The sequence below is a fragment of the Rhinoderma darwinii genome, chromosome 2, assembly GCF_050947455.1.
Source record: "Rhinoderma darwinii isolate aRhiDar2 chromosome 2, aRhiDar2.hap1, whole genome shotgun sequence".
Lineage (NCBI taxonomy): Eukaryota > Metazoa > Chordata > Amphibia > Anura > Rhinodermatidae > Rhinoderma > Rhinoderma darwinii.
In genome coordinates this window covers 258,232,130-258,250,230 of record NC_134688.1, presented here as the reverse complement: position 1 = coordinate 258,250,230, position 18,101 = coordinate 258,232,130, and the positions used below count along the sequence as shown (strand labels likewise).

Sequence of the window (18,101 nt, the reverse complement as noted above, 5' to 3'; positions counted from 1 at the left end):
TTTTCACATTTTTTTTTCATTAACTTTATTAAACTTTTTTTTTTACTTTTTTACTAGTCCCACTAGGGGACTTTCTCCGATCGCTATTATAATACACTGCAATACTTTTTTTAACACGGACAGGCATCTGCTAGGCCTCCGGCATGATCTAGCAGGCATTCGCTACAGGCAGACCTGGGGGCCTTTATTAGGCCCCCGGCTGCCATCGGAGACACTGACACTCGGCGATCTTATTGCCGGGTGTCGGTGGGAGAGAGAGGGAGCTCCCTCCCTCTCTCCAAAACCACTCAGATGCGGTCACGCTATTGCGCACCGCATCTGAAGGGTTAAACGGGTGAGATCGATACTAATATCGATCTCACCCGGCAGAGCAGGGACACCCCCAGCCCTCAGATACCTCTGGCATCTGAGAGCAGGGAGATGTGACAGCTCCCTGCTCTGTTTACTTTATTCTGATGCAGCGACGTAAAAAGTCTATTGCATCGGAATAAAGCCAGTTAGTGTCCGCCGTATTTGCGGTCACTAACGGGTTAAGCTCCATGATCTACTATTAGGTCATGCGCGTTCACGAGCTGTGACAGCTGCTGTTTCAGACAGACAGCTCAAGGTCCCCCGCCGATTAACCCCTTAGAAGTCGCTTTCAATAGTGATCGCGGCTTCTTAAGGGTTAAGCCATAATCGACGGGCCGATCCGTGACAGCGGCCGGCGATGGTGACTATGGCAACCAGAATCCTAATGATGGACTCTGGCTACGCCATCGACGGAAGCCTAGTGGGTCCTGACGAAGTCAGGACCCACTATGCTTGCTGTCAGTGAGTAGCTGACAGCTGTAATACACTGCACTACGCATGTAGTGCAGTGTATTAGAATAGCGATCAGCGCCTCCTGCCCTCAAGTCCCCTAGTGGGACAAAGTAATAAAGTAAAAAAAAAGTAAAAAAAGTTGTGTAAAAATAAGAAAATAAAAGTTTTAAAAGTGATAAAAGTAAAAATCCCCCTTTTCCCTTATCAGTCCTTTATTATTAATAAATATAAATAAATAAACAAATAAACTATACATAATTGGTAACGCCGCATCCGTAACGGCCTGAACTACAAAATGATGTCATTATTAATCCCGTACGGTGAACGCCATAAAATAAAATAATAATAAACCGTACCAGTATCACAATTGTTTGGTCACTTTACCTCTCAAAAAATGGAATAAAAAGAGATCAAACAGTCGCATGTACCTAAAAATGGTTATGATCGAAACTACAGTTCGTTACGCAAAAAACAAGTCCTCGCACGGCTTTCTTTATGCGAAAATAAAAAAGTTATGGCGCTTAGAATATGGCAAAACAAAAAGTAAATGATTTTTTTACAAAAAGTATTTTATTGTGCAAACACCATAAGACATTAACAAAACTATAAACATATGGTATCGCCGTAATCGTATCGCCCCACAGAATAAAGTGAATATGTCATTTACAGCACACGGTGAACGCGGTAAAAAAACAAAAAAAAACAATAGTAGAATTGCTGATTTAAAGTCACCACGCCTCTTAAAAATAGAATAAAAACTGATCAAAAAGTCGCATGCACCCCAAGAAAACTACAATGAATTCCTCAACGGGTCTAATTTCCAAAATAGTGTCACTTTTGGGGGGTTTACACTGTTTTGGCACCACAAGACCGCTTCAAATCGGACATGGTGCCCAATAAATTTAATTTAATTAATTTTATAAAATTTCACCTCTACTTTGCTTTAAATTCCTGTGAAACACCTAAAGGGTTAATAAACTTTCTAAATGCTGTTGTGAATACTTTGAGGGGTCTAGTTTCTAAAATGGGGTGTTTGATAATGGTTTCTAATATATAGGCTCCTCAAAGCAACTCCAGAACTGAACTGGAACCTATAAAAAAAATAAAAATGAGGTAATACTTTGCTTCTTACATTATACTGATAATGAGCAGTGCCCACCCCGAGATGACCGTTTGTATAAACGGAGACACCTATTAGACCATTTCAGTGCTCGGTTTTCCCAAGCATACACCCCCGAGAAGTGTATTTCTATTGATGAGTAAGAGGGCAAGATATGGTGTGAAAATGTATAAGCTGTGCGAGAGTGCATCGGTACCTACAAATTTAGGATATATGAAGGCAAGGACACCAGTATTTAGCCCCCAGAATGCCCCCCCTTACTGGGAGTTAATGCAAAAATTGTGTCGGATTTGGTGTACCCACTGCTGAACCAGGGTTACCACCTCTACCTGGATAATTTTTATACCAGCGTCCCGCTCTTCAAGTGCCTCGCTTCCAGAAGTACTGCGGCATTAGTTTAGCGAGGGTACCTGAAGCAATCGTAGGCAGTAGCGAGGCAGGCACGTCCAGGACCAGGCGGCGGGAAGTGGTCAGGTGAGGCGTAACAGATCAAGCGTAGACTGTAGCACAGCACGGCAATAGCACAGCACGGCAATAGCACTAGGTAGCACGGCAACAGGATACGGGATACAGGAGCAAGGTACACTGGGAAACTGGAAGACACTGGGAGACCATAAGCACGACAAACGAAGGGTAACAAACAATGCTCTGGCAAAGAGCAAGAGGACAGAGCCCTTTTTATAGCCCAGGGCATCCTGGGCTAGATTGCAGACTTCCTGCAAAAATGCGCACACTGGCCCTTTAAGGTCGTGCACGCGCGGGCGCGCGCGCCCGCCGGAGACACTCGAGATCCAGAAGTGAGTGCTGGCGCCTCACAGGAGGACGACGCTGCAGCGAGGTAAGATATCCATGGCCACGCCCGTCGAGGTTAACGACCGAACGACGGACCGTGGCCATAGACGTTACACTTGTTAGCTTCGTTGCTCTTCTTTGTATTTTTTTCCAACTCTAGGGCATTCTTTCTATGAACTGGAGCCCAGAACTGAACTGCATATTCTAGATGAGGCCTCACTAATGCTTTGTAAAGTGGTAATATTATATCACTGTCCCGCGAGTCCATGCCTCTTTTAATACACGATAATATCTTGCTGGCCTTTGAAGCAGCTGATTGACACTGCATGCTGTTATTTAGTTTATGATTTACAAGTACACCCAGATCCTTCTCAACAAGTGACTCCCTCAGTATAGCTCCCCCTAGGACATATGATGCATGCAGAGTGTTGGTACCCAGATGCATAACTTTACATTTATCTACATTAAACTTCATTTGCCAAGTGGATGCCCAAACAATCAGTGTGTTCAAATCAGCTTGTAATTTATAAACATATTCCATAGACTGAACTATACTACATAGATTGGAGTCAACTGCAAAAATAGAAATAGTGCTATTAATCAGATCCTCTATATCATTAATAACTAAGTTGAATAATAGTGGTCCCAGCACGGAACCCTGGGGTACACCACTTATAACCGGGGACCATTCAGAGTAGGAATCATTGACCACAACTCTCTGGATACGGTCCTTAAGCCAATTCTCAATCCAATTACCAACTATACATTCTAAACCTATAGTCCTTAATTTACCCTTTAGACGTCTATGAGGGTTAGTGTCAAATGCCTTTGCAAAGGCCAAAAACACTATATCCACAGCGGCCCCTCTGTCTAAGCTTCTGCTCACCTTTTCATAAAAACATATCAGGTTGGTTTGACAACTTCTGTCCTAAGTAAAACCGTGCTGGCTGTCACTTGTAATACTATTTTTTGTCACATAATCCTGTATATAGTCCCCCAGTAGCCACTCAAACATTTTCCCCATGATAGATGTTAAGCTTACTGGTCTATAATTACCCGGGGAAGACCTAGAGCCCTTTTTGAAATAGGCACCACATTTGCCCTGCGCCAGTCCCTTGGCACTATACCAGTCACTAGAGAATCTCTAAATATTATGAAGAAGGGGACAGAAATAACTGAACTAAGCTCTTTAAGAACTCTAGTATGTAACCCATCTGGCCTTGTGTACATTTATTTTATTTAACTTCGCTTGGACCATATCTACATTCAGCCAATTCAGTATATCAACTGATATATTAACAACACTGGCACCGGCTACATCAGCTGCTCTTTCTTCTGTTGTATATACAGAGCTGAAGAACTCATTTAGTAACTCTGCCTTCTCTTGATCCCCTGTGACCAATTCCCCATTACCGCTGTTTAGGGGTCCTACATGTTCAGACCTTGGCTGTTTTTTGCATTTACATACTTGAAGAATTTTTGGGGATTTGTTGTGGACTTTATTACCTTTTTACAGATTGTATTAAGCTCTTTATAATTAACAAAAGCTACAGCTGTACACTCAGATTTGTAGTTTTCAAATGCCCTTTTTTTTGTCATATATTGCCCTTTTTACATAGGGTGTAAGCCATGTGGGGTTTAATTTTAGTCGTTTATACTTGTTACCTATAGGAATAAATTTTGCACTATAATTACCCAAAGTATATTTTAAAATCTCCCATTTATAATTTGTACCATTATTTGACATTAGCCTTCTTAAAATTAAGTGTTTTTGCCCTCCCGGCCTGTGTTTGTTTTTTTACAGTATAGGTAAAATATAACTATATTGTGATCACTGTTACCGAGGTTTTCACGAACATTGACATTCCCAACAAGCTCTGCATTATTAGAAATGACCAGATCCTTCACCTCTAGTCGGGTCTTCCACAAACTGGGCCATAAAATTTTCCTGCAACAGGTTGAGGAAATTTCTCCCCTTTGCAGTTGAAGCCGAACCATGATACCAATTTATATCCCTGTAATTAAAATCTCCCATTATCACTACAGAACCAGCCTGTGCAGCCCGCTCCATCTGTTTATATAGCTGAACTTCCTTCTCCTCAGTTATAATAGGGGGTCTATAGATTACACCAAAAGTATTTTTTTCAGTGTTTACCTCCCTTTCTAGTTCCACCCACAAGGTTTCAACCTCCTCACAGTATTCACCCACTATTGTCTCTTTCACACTCACCTTCATATCGCTTCTCACATACAGACATACACCACCGCCTTTCCTATTTGCCCTGTCTTTTCAAAACAGTGTAAAACCCTGTAGATTTACAGCCCAGTCATGTGAAGAGTCTAGCCATGTTTCAGCAACACCAACTATATCTATATGTTCCTCCAGTACCAAGGCCTCTAGCACTGCCATTTTGCTTGCTAGACTTCTGGCATTTGTGAACATACACTTTAACTTGCCTTTCAATTTTTCACTTTCAGTATCGGAAATTTGATTATTTGATATTATTTGGGCATTTTTGTTTTCATTGCTGTTTTGTAAAAAAAGGAACTCCTTATCCTGTTGTGTAGTCCTCTCCCCACAGTCTATTTTTCCCCCACCAATTTAGTCTGACCCCTCTCTAACCTAACTACCCCTTTATTTTCTACATTGACCTCCCTTCTCAGCCCTAGTTTATTGCACATGTATTGCGTAAACCTTGGAATCGCTGTCATGATATCACATCCCCTGGACGCCAGGAAATTTTTATCCAGAAATGGTATGAAAGGATGGATCCAAAAAAGGTGTGTTAAAACTTTTTGTGTGATGAATGACTGCAGGTGCGTACCTTATCTTGAGTTGTTGTTGAAGATGTGTAAATCTTGAATTGTTGATATGAAAAGACATGACATAATTTTTGCCGGCAATGAAACTGTTAAGATATGTTTACTAGAACAAGTTGTGAGGAGTAAATTACCCCCTCCTCTTTGGAATGCAGTGACGTAGCGGATGCTTGAAAGAAGTTGTAACTTACACGTGTAAGATTTAAAGTGACAATTGCAGCTTGGACAGTGAGGAAAAACTGATCTGTTGTAGTGTGTCATTTGTTATTTAGCTGTTGTGCAAAATTTGGGGTATAATTTTCCATGATCCCTCACTGTTTTGAACATCAAGAACAGACAAAATGCTGCCAATCAACAAATTGCACGAGCAAATTCTTCAGTACAATCGACATTCGTGAACCTTCATTGACTCAAACAGGAGTTGGTCACATTAATTTCAAACGTCTGCAAACCCCTCGCTTTTTCAGTTATGCAAAACACTTGCTACCGGGGTATAGCTTTGGTTCATACAGCCTGTGATGTATTTTGGTGATGATTTCTTCATGGGCCCTAGGAACGAGCCAATACCAATTCTCCTTTCACTGTAATTTGTGTAGGTTTGTGTAATCAGCTCAGATCAAGGTACAAATCCTACTTTAAAAGAGTATCACCAAGTGCAAAATAAAATGAACCCAGTAGCTACACATTTTCTCTATTCCCTGTCCTAGGGACAGAGAAGTTTTTCTTATATAAAGGTGTTTGTTTGACTTAGTTTAACCCGTTCCCCCTGCATGCATACTGGGTCCTAATGACCAAGCAATTTTTTTTGTTTTTCAATCGTCACATTCAAAGAGCTATAACTTTTTATTTTCACGTGGACATGGCTGTATGAGGACTTGTTTTTTGTGGGATGAATTGTATTTTTCAATGGCACCGTTTTGGAGTATATAGATTTTTTTATTAACTTTTATTACCTTTTTTTTTGGGGGGGGGGTTGGATATAAAAAAAGCCAGATATTTAGATATATTTCTATGTATTTCAAATTTATGCCGTTCACCGTGCAATGTATATAACATGCTTCCTTTATTCTATGGGTCGGTACGATTACGGCGATACCAAATCTGTATAGTGTTTTCATTTTTTAAATAATTTTACAGAATAAAAACACTTTTGAACTAAAATAATTTTATTTTGCATCGTCGCTTTCCAAGAGCCATACATTTTTTATTTTTACGTCAATGTCACCATATGAGGGCTTGTTTTTTGCAGGACCTCATTGCTACCATTTTGGGGTACATGGGACTTATTGATTAACCTTTTATTATATTTTGGGGGGGGGGGCAATAGAAAAAATAACTCCGGAATGCTTTTACCTATCCAAGCGATTCTGAGATTGTTTTCTCGTGACATATTGTACTTTATTTTAGTGAAAAAATGTGGTCGATAAATACAATATTTATTTGTGAAAAACTTCACATTTTAGCGAAAATTATAAATTTTAATATATTTGCTTCTAAAAAAGATATTAATACCACACAAAATAAAGAATAGTTAACATCCACCATATGTCTACTTTATGTTTGCATTGGTTTTTTTCACGTCCTTTAATTTTTCTAGGACGTTACAAGGCTTTGAGCTCTAGCAGCAATTTCTCATATTTTCAAGAAGATTTCAATAGGCCATTTTTTCAGGGACCAGTACAGTACTGAAGTGGCTTTGATGGCCTTCTATATTAGAAAGTCCCCATAAACCACACAATTTTAAAAACTGCACCCCTCAAAGTATTCAAAACCACATTCAGAAAGAATTTGAACCCTTTAGATGTTTCACAGGAATTAAGGCAAAGTAGAGGTGAAATTTACAAATTTCATTTATTTTGCCGAAATTCATTTGTAATAAAAAAAATTCTGCAACACAGAAGGTTTTACCAGAGAAATACAATGCAATATTTATTGCCCAGATTCTGCAGTTTTTAGAAATATCCAACATGTGGCCCTAGTGTCCTAATGGACTGAAGCACCGGCCTCAGAAGCAAAGGAGCACCTAGTTAATTCTGGGGGCCTCCTTTTTTTAGGAATATATTTTAGGCACCATGTCAGGTTTGAAGAGGTCTTGTGGTACCTAAACAGTCGAAACCCCCAAAAGTGACCCCATTTTGGAAACTACACCCCTCAAGGCATTTTTCTAAGGGTATAGTGAGCATTTTGACCCCACAGGTTTTTTTGTAGAACTTAGTGGAATTAGGCCGTGAAAATGAATATCAACATTTTTGTCCAATAAAATGTTGAATTTTTTAATTTTCACAAGGGATAAAAGAGAAAAAGCACCCCAGCATTTGTAAAGCAATCCTTCCCGAGTGCAGCAATACCGCATATGTGGTCATAAATGTTTTTTTGCTGGAAATTAATTAACCCTTTCAGGACTGATCTTTTTTTGCTTTTTCATTTTCGTTTTTCACTCCCAAGAGCCATATTTTTTTTTTATTTTTCCGTAAGTAGAGTGGTGTGAGGGCTTATTATTTGCGGGAGTAGTTGTAGTTTCTATTAATACCATTTAAAGTACCATAAAATGTACTGGGAAACTGAAAAAAAAAAATTTGCCGGCTGAAATTGGAAAAAACTGTGATTCCTCCATTGTTTTTGGAATTTTGTTTTTAAGTCTTTCACCATGCAGTAAAAACAACAACTTGAGTTTTATTCTGTATCCCAATACGATTACAGTGATACCAAATTTATATTGTTTTTTTTATATTTTACTACTTTTACAAAGAAAAGACTATTTGTTAAAAAAAAATAATTGTTTTGTATCATCACATTCTGACATCCAGAGCTTTTTTTATTTTTTGGTCGATTGAGCGCTGTGGAGGCTTATTTTTGGCGGGACGAGCTGTAGCTTTTATTGGTACCATTTTATGGTACATACATCTTCCTGATCACTTTTTATTACATCCTTTTTAGAGCTAAGGTGACCAAAAAATGTTGGCGCTTTAAATCCTTTATTTCTTACAGCGTTCACCGTGTGCAATAAATTGCATTTTACTTTATTCTGCGGGTCGGTACGATTATGGCGATACCATATGTGTATAGTTTTTTTTAAAGTTTTGCAGCGTTTGCACAATAAAATGACGTTTCTAAAAATTTATTTTGAGCCGTAACTTCTTTATTTTTAATCAAAAAAGCTGTGGGAGGTCTTGTTTTTCGCGGGACGGGTTGTAGTTTTTATTGGTACTATTTTGGGGTAAATGCGACTTTTTGATCACTTTTTATTCTATATCTTGGGAGGGGTGGTGACCAAAAAATAGCAACGCTGACGTAGTTTTCCGTTTATTTTGTTTTCGGCGTTCACCGTGCGGGAAAAATAACATTATAGTTTCATAGTTTGGGTCGTTATGAACACGGTGATACCAAATATGTGTACTTTTTTTAACGTTTTAATTTTTTTAACGTTTTCATTTTTTTCCTATAATAAATGATTTATTATAGGAAAACAAAAACTTTTACTTTTACACTTTTATAAAAAAAATATATTTACTTTTTTTTTTACTTTTTACACTTTATTTTTTTTACTTGCATCGCTGCTAGAATACATTACACTACCTAGGTAGTGTAATGTACTCCAACTGTAAGTGTGACGTCACAGTCACTCTGACAGTAAGTCTACGAGGACCAGCTATAGGCAGGTCCTCATAGGCTTTCATACATGGCAGACCCGGAGGCCGTTGTCTGGCCTCCGGATGCCATCACAAGCATCAGCAATCCCTACAATTGCATGGGGGCTGCTGATGTGCTACAAACCCCCAAAATGTGTCGATCACAATCAAGCACCACATTTAACGGGTTAATTGCCGAAATCAGCGGCGATGAGCCGCTGATCGGCAACACTGGAGTGTCAGCTGTCGGGGACAGCTGATATCCAAGTTCCCAATGCACACCTTGTCGCCGACAGTGTGCATCGGGAATGACACAGTGACTTCCTGTCACTCTGACAGGAAGCCTATCAGGACCAGCTGAAGGTTGGTCCTGATGGGCTTCCGTCCATGGCAGACACGGAAGCCATTGTTTGGCTTCCGTTTGCCATGCTAACTATCGGCAAACCCCGCAATTTCGGTCCGGGGTCTGTCGATATGCTAGAAACCCCTAAATTTCGTCAATTGCAACCGATCGCCGAATTTATGGGGTTAATTCGCATAAATCAGCGGCAAAGGACCACTGGCCAGCAAGAGTGGAGTGTCAGCTGTCGGCAACAGCTGACCTCCCGGTTCCCGGTTCACACTGTCGCCGACAGTGTGCACCGGAAACAACTCAGTAACTATACGTCCTCGTGCGGGAAGTAACCTCCCGCAACGACGTACTGTTACTTACTCGTGTGGGTAGGGGTTAATATGAGAATAAGGGGGGTTTGTGATGGATGGTCAATTTACTTATATTCTCTGTATTAAATTACATTGTGAATTATCAAGCAGAATGCCAATTCTATTCCACCTGCTGTAACCTCCACCCCCCATTTCTGTTTTGCTTGCATAACCTTGATAAGTGAGCTGAAAGCAATTTGGCTGAACGCCCAGGTATAAAGTTATCACATTCCTTATTAGTTGTTGCTATCCTAATATTCACATGCACATGTGAATATAACTCCTCCACACCTCCTCTATTCAGAAGAACAGGCTATACTATTCTTCCCAGAGAAATAGACCAGGTGTTAACTGACGCAAGCATATAATGAAGTATGTATGTCTGTGATTGGCTCAATATGAAATATTCTCATTGTATGCTATTGGCTGAATCCAGAGTTATTGTCACATTGACTCTGATTGGTTAACCTCAAGCCTACACCCCTTTTGAATGATATTATTGTAATTGATTTTGGCAATAAACCTTAGAGGAGTATTTTTGAGCATACAAGCAATGTCTGTGTCTACTTCTCTCCAATATGTATCGATATAATCTATGATCTGGAGATGGATACATTTCCTGGTATGAGTGTCAGTTAAATCACTAGTTTAAAATTTAAGTCTAATATATTTTGAGCCATGACTTCCGCAAGAAGGTCAATAAGGTCAGATACTCGAGTCAGAGGTGAGGGGTTGGGACAAGGGAATCTCCATATAGTGACTAAATTTTAACGTTTTTTCTTGAGGACGTTCTTGAAAGTGATAGTATTTAAACTGGTAGGGTAAGCGGATATTATCATTCTCAAGGGGAGTGTCGCTAATTCCTCTTCAACAGAATTTACGGAATCAATCGATTGCTCTAGTTAGAGAAACTGAGTTGTAGTACAACTTGAAGTCTGGGACACCTATCCCACTTAGTGTCTTAGGAAGAGAAAGTATAGCAGAATTTATTTTTGGGTGTTTTTTTATTCCAGATATAATGAAAGAGTAAAGATTTTAATTTTGCGAAAAAGGTGTGGGTGATTGGAATGTGTAACATTTGAAATAAGTAGGTAAATTTGGGGAGGACTAGGCCCTTAACCAAGTTTTTCCAGAATATACAAGATATAAAGGGTGCTATCCAGGAATCAATAGTGTTTTTTTTGCAAGATGCAGGGGTGGTGGATAGTTAAGAGTGAGGTGATTTGACCATTGCTTACAAAGTTTCACTCCTAGGTACGTGATATGTTTGGAAGGCCATTTACAGGGATATACAAATATGGAACGCTTCACTTATTTGCTTGTCATCCTTGTGAGGGGTCATGCTAATCTTCTCTGTATCGTTCCAATTCTAGTATATGTGCAGCTGAAGCGAGCACCAAATCTACATATCTAAATAGCACTGATACATGTCTCTGAAATACTGTTGAATTATTAGCCCCTAATTATTAGTGACATTTTACTAGTCCTCTTGGTGACTTACTGTATCAAAACATTTATTATTGTTATTATTATTATTATTATTAATAATAATAATATATCCAGATGTAATACAATTACGATATATTTTATTGGGATTTGCCATTAATTTGTACAGTATCTGACTATTATCTTAAATAGTTACTTTACTAGCTAATACAATTCTTGGGTTTTATGCTGCATTACTTACCTTTGTAATAACTGATTATATGTAATATAAATCTTAGTGAAGCTTTTGGAAAATAAAATATTTACTAAGAAATACACCTAGTTAAATGTGTATTACTAGTAGCCCACTAAATCTAGTTTAAGAATTGGAGTGAATGTCTTGATTTGTTGAAGGGGATGCCCATCCAGGTACAAACTCCCATCTTGAAGAGTAGATACACATGGAATATAGGTGTTAATGAAGTTCCAGAAACAATGCTCAATGGCTACTCCTAGCTCCGTCCCAATAGAACTAAGCTTTGTAGGGATTGCTTATTTTCTCCTTTAAGCTGTATGATAAATCAACATGACATATTCACCAACAGTATAATCTGTTTGGCTGTAAAACTCAGACTCGGGTCTCCTTTTCAGTGGGATTTTATAAACATGCTCTGTTAGGCTGTACTGCTCGAGTGAATGAGCTTGGGGAAGATAGATGAGCTAGGGTCTGAGGCTTTTCATAGGCCTTGAGGTTTAGCTCCAAGTTACTGTTAACCCTTTCAGAATATAAAAATCATCAAGACACATGGGAAAATTGAATATGCATGTTGCCCTGAATACAAAATGACGTCTCTCTGACACTAAAAAGACAACAGTTTCAATGTAAGAGGCTAAATGGTATAAATAAACACAAGCATATATATATATATATATATATATATATATATATATATATATATATATACAAAAATGGTGACAGCACTCTGCGAAAATTAATGCCACCTAAGCACTATAGATAAATAAATATGCATAACTGCTAAATCTACTTACAATAGTGAGGTTCTTAATGCACATTTAGATCAAATTGTGTGAGCCCACCTGCCACGACAAGGCGTCCTCTATAGGTGGGTCCCTACTCTGCTCGTACATCCAGAACTGGAGTTAAGCCTACATATACCTGGTAATGGTAGGAACCAGCATTAAAATAAGTAAAATCACCCAGGGAAGAATGGGAGGAGTGCAAGATCAAAAATGGAGGCAGTCACCAACTCCACATATATACAAAAAATCCCAAAAGTTTGATCAGCACATCCCAGCAAAATGAAACAAAACATGTATACTGGTGCAAAGAAGCCTATGGCTTCAAGGCAATACAATATACAAAAATGGCGATAGCACTGCTCATACCCCCAGAACAGGAGCTAAGCCTATCTTAGAGACCCACCTATAGAGGACGCCTTGTCGTGGCAGGTGGGCTCACACAATTTTATCAAAATGTGCGCTAAGAGCCTCACTATTGTAAGTATATTTAGCAGTCATGCATATTTTTTTTATCTATAGTGCTTAGGTGGCATTAGTGTTCGCAGAGTGCTGTAGCCATTTTTGTATATTGTATTGCCTTGCAGTCTTAGGGTATGTTCACACGTAGTCAACAAAAACGTCTGAAAATCCAGAGCTGTTTTCAAGGGAAAACAGACCCTGCTTTTCAGACGTTTTTTTACCAAGTCGCATTTTTCGCGGCGTTTTCGCGGCGTTTTCGCTGCGTTTTTTACGTCCGTTTTTGGAGCGGTTTTCATTGGAGTCTATGAGAAAACAGCTCCAAAAACGTCCAAAGAAGTGTCCTGCACTTCTTTTGACGAGGCTGTATTTTTACGCGTCGTCGTTTGACAGCTGTCAAACGACGACGCGTAAATAACAGGTCGTCTGCACAGTACGTCGGCAAACCCATTCAAATGAATGGGCAGATGTTTGCCGACGTATTGGAGCCGTATTTTCAGACGTAAAACGAGGCATAATACGCCTCGTATACGTCTGAAATTTGACCGTGTGAACATACCCTCAGGGTATGTGGACACTGTAGCAGGCTTTTACGTCTGAAATGACAGACTGTTTTCAGGAGAAAACAGCTGCCTCGTTTCAGACGTAATTGCTCCTCCTCGCATTTTGCGAGGCTTTTCTGACAGCCGTAAATTTTGAGCTGTGCTTCATTGAGTTCAATGAAGAACGGCTCAAATTACGTCTGAAAGAAGTGCCCTGCACTTCTTTTGACGAGGCTGTATTTTTACGCGTCGTCGTTTGACAGCTGTCAAACGACGACGCGTAAATGACAGGTTGTCTGCACAGTACGTCGGAAACCCATTCAAATGAATGGGCAGATGTTTGCCGACGTATTGTAGCCCTATTTTTAGACGTAAAACGAGGCATAATACGCCTCGTTTACGTCTGAAAACAGGTCGTGTGAACCCAGTCTTAGGCTTCTTTGCACCTGTATACATGTTTTATATAGATACCGCCTGAATTAGGATCGCTAAAATTTATTTAATTTGATAAATATTAAAAACTGGGCTAACTTAGCCAGTTCAGCAGGAATGAAGTAGCTATAGATAGCCTGCCACAATATCCCTACGTAGATTAACAGAACAAATACGGCTGTACCCTCCCTGAATTAGAGTTGAGAATTTGATTTCTCTTTTGTAATCATTGTGAGACATCTAACGCGTTTCAACATCCCTTAGTTATGTAGATGTATCTGCAGAGGTGTACATTCATTCACGACATTTGTTTAATTTTGCAGGAATGTGCTGATCAAAATTTTTGGATTTCTTATATATATATATATATATATATATATATATACATGCACAAAAGTATTAGGACACACCTCGTAATCATTGAATTCAGGTGTTTTATTTAGTCCTATTGCCACCGGTGTATAAAATAGAGCACCTAGCCATGCAGTCCACGTGTACAAACATTTGTGAAAGAATGTCATTCTAAAGAGGTCACTAAATTCCGGTGTGGTACTGTAATTGGACTCCACCATTGTAAAAAGTCAGTTCGTGAAAATGTTTCCCTCCTAGAAATTCCATGAACAACTGTGAGTGGCATTATTGCAAAGTGGAAGCATTTATGAACCACAGCAACTCAGCTACGAAGTGGCAGACCACTTAACCCCATCCCGACATTTGTCGTATGGATACGTCATGGAAAGCTAGTGCTGGAGCTGGAGCTGAGCCGGTGCCATCATCGCCAGATGTAACTTACAGCTGACATCTGACTGTAGTGGCAGGGGAACTAAATTAGCTTTGATCCCCGCCATTAACCCCTTAAATGCAGAGCTCAAACGCGATCGCTGCATTTAAAGTGTTTGCAGCTCATCTGAACCACAGCAATGAAATTGCCGGGGTCTCGGTGGCTGCAATGGCAACCGGAGGCCTAATACTGGCCTCCCGGTCTGCCTAGCACGGAACACTTCCAGCCCCCGCCCGGTGCCGGCTCAGGAGCTGATCCGGCGTCATCAGCGGTGGAAGTCAGCTGTATGTTACAGCTGACATCCACCTGTAACGGCAGGAACCGAAGCTAGCTCCGATCCCTGCCATAACCGCTTTGACTGCAGCTATGGAAACAGGAGACACAATGGCCTTCTGCTCTGCCATTAAAGAAGCCGATTAGGGCCCGCCGGGAGGCGAAGCCTAATCGGCTTGCTGTCAGTGAATAACTGACAGATCTAATACATTGCACTATGTAGGTAGCACAATGTATTAGAAAAAAAAAACTGACACTTGGACCTTCAAGTCCCCTAGTGGGACTTGAAAAAAAGTGTAAAAAAAGTGTAAAAAAAAATGAAAAAAAGAAGTTTGAAAACACAATCACCATGTTCCCTTATCAAGTCCTTTATTATTGAAAAATAATAATAAACGATACGTATTTGGTATCACCGCGACCGTAATGACCTGAGGTATAAAAATATAATATTATTTATTGCACGCGGTGAACAGCGTAAAAAAAACCTTAAAAAACTATACCAGAGTTTCTGTTTTTTGGTCACTTTGCCCTACAAATATTGGAATAAAAAGTGATCAAAAAGTCGCACGTATCCAAAGATGGTACCTATAAAAACGATAGCTTGTCTCGCAAAAAACAAGCCCTCATACAGCTCCGTTGAGGAAAAAGTTAAAAAGTTATGGTTCTCACAACTTGGCGACAGAAAAAATACATTCTTTTTACAAAAGTAATTTTATTGTGCAAAACGTTGTAAAACATAAAAAAGTGCTATAAAATATGTATCGCCGGATTCGAACTGACCCGCAGAATAAAGGTAACATGTACTTTATAACGCGTGGTGAACGCTGTATAAAAAAAATGAAAAAAAACTATGCCAGAATTGAGTTTTTTTGGTTATTTGGACTTCCAAAAAATAGGATAAAAGGTGATCAAAAAGTCGCATGTACCCCAAAATGGTACCAATAAAAGCTACAGCTCGTCCCGCAAAAAAAACAGCCCCCATATCACTACATCTATGAAAAAATAAGTCAGGATATAAAAAATATGCAGTTGTGCATACCGAGGGGAACATTTTTTCTGTTTCAAGAGGCGATTTATCAAGGCCCTAAAATTAGGGAACCAGGAAGGGTAGGGCCCAAACATATCTGCTGGAAGCGAGGGTGCCCGTATTATACCAGGACAACACTTCCCAGCAAAATTCCCCAAACAGCAAAGGTGCGGAGTGTGGACCAAAAGGGGCATAAGAAAGGACGCCATATATCAGTGCGACACTGGCCTGTGCAGAAAGGATTGTGTCACAGCTTAACACACATCTATGTATCATTTTATTGTTTTTTAACCCCATTATTATACCACCTGACTATGCCCCTGATATACTCTGCCCAGCTTACATGTACCCCCACATTATAAATGGAAACACCAGGAATACTCAAACAAATCTACTACCAAGCAAAATCCGCTCTCCAAAAGCCAAATGGCGCTTCCTCCCCTCTGAACCCTACAGCGTGCCCAAACAGCAGTTTCCTTCCACATATATGGCTTCGCCATACCCAGGAGAACCCTTTTAACAATTTTTGGGGTGTGAGTCTCCAGTGGCATAAGCTGGGCACAATACATTTGCCACTGAAATGGCATATCTAGGGAAAAATATTAATTTTTAATTTGCACCATCCGCAAAGCATTCATTTATGGAAAAGACCTGTGGGGTGGAAATGCTCACTACACCCCTTAATAAATGCCTTAAAAGGTTTAAGTTTCCAAAATTGGGTCACTTTTTTTTTATTATTTCACATCTGAGCCTCTGCAATTGTGCACCAATAATTTGTAAATCGCCAAATTAGGCCTTCATTTTACATGGTACTCATTCACTCCTGAGCCTGGTTGAATGTCCAGGCAAAAGATTAGGGTCACATGTAGGGAGATTCTAAAACTGGGAAACAGCGCATAATAATTAGAGAGCTGTCTTGTTATGGTGGCACAAGCTGGATACCACATATTTGCATATATATGGAAAAAATAAAATTTTCACTCTGCACTCTACACACTAATTTCTACAAAACACCTGCAGGGTTAACATTCCCACTACACCCCTAGGTGAATACCTTTAGGGGTGTCGTTTCCAAAATGTGGTCACTTCTGGGGGGGTTTCCACTGCTTTGGTCCGACAGGCACCCAGAAACCAATCCAGCAAAATCTGCACTCCAAATGGCACTCCTTCCCTTCTGAGCCCTGCCGTGTGCTCAAACAGCAGTTTATGACCACATATGGGGTATTGCCGTAGTCGGGAAAAATTGCTTTACAAATGTTGAGTTTCTTTTTTTCCTTTATTTGTTGAGAAAATGAAAAATTTGGAGCTAAAGCTATGTCTTATTGAAGAAAAAGGATTGTTTTTATTTTCACTGCCCAATTCTAATAAATTCTATGAAACACCTGTGGGGTCAAAATGCTCACTACACGCCAAGATGAATTCCTCAAGGGGTGTAGTTTCCTAAATGGAGTCACTTTTTGGGTGTTTTCATTGTTTTGTCCCCTCAGGGGCTTTGCAAATGCGACATGGCCTCCGCAAACCATTCCTGCTAAATGTGATCTCCAAAAGCCAAATAGCGCTCCATCCCTTCTAAACCCTGCCGTGTGTCCAAAAAGCCAATTATTATCATATGTGGGATATTGTTTGACTCGGGAGAAATTGTTTTACAAATTTTGCGTGCTTTTTCTCCTTTAGTCCTTGTGGAAATTAGATTTTAATTTTCACGGCATACTTCCAATAATTTCTGTAAAAAAAACCTGTGCGGTCAAAATGCTCACTATACCCCTAGATAATTTTCTTGAGGTGCGTAGTTTCCCAAATGGGGTCACTTTTGGGGGATTTCCACTGTTTTGGCAGCGCAAGAGTCCTTCAAACCTGACATGGTGCCTAAAATATATTCTTATAAAAATAAGGCCCCAAAATCCACTATGTACTCTTTTAAATCTGAAGCCGGTGCTTCAGTCCATTAACACACTAGGGCCACATGTGGGATGTTTCTAAAAACCTGCAGAATCTGGGCAATAAATATTGAGTTGCATTTTTCTGGTAAAACTTTCTGTGTTACAAAAAAAATGGATTAAATATGAATTTCTGCAAAAAAAACAACAAAAATTTGTAAATTTCACCTCTACTTTGCTTTAATTCCTGTGAAACGTCTAAAGGGTTTAGAAACTTTCTAAATGCTGTTTTGAATACTTTGAGGGGTGCAGTTTTTAAAATGGGGTGACTTATTGGGGGTTTTTAATATAAAAGGCCCTCAAAGCCACTTCACAACTGA

General features: G+C 39.6%; 1 non-coding gene across 1 annotated transcript; it reads right to left on the bottom strand.

Annotated features, from left to right (window-relative positions):
* Positions 1 to 11,158: 11,158 nt before the first annotated feature.
* On the bottom strand, positions 11,159 to 11,264 carry LOC142747799 (U6 spliceosomal RNA). The gene has a single exon (XR_012882038.1). It is a non-coding gene; the product is annotated as a U6 spliceosomal RNA (small nuclear RNA).
* Between the last annotated feature and the right edge of the window lie 6,837 nt (positions 11,265 to 18,101).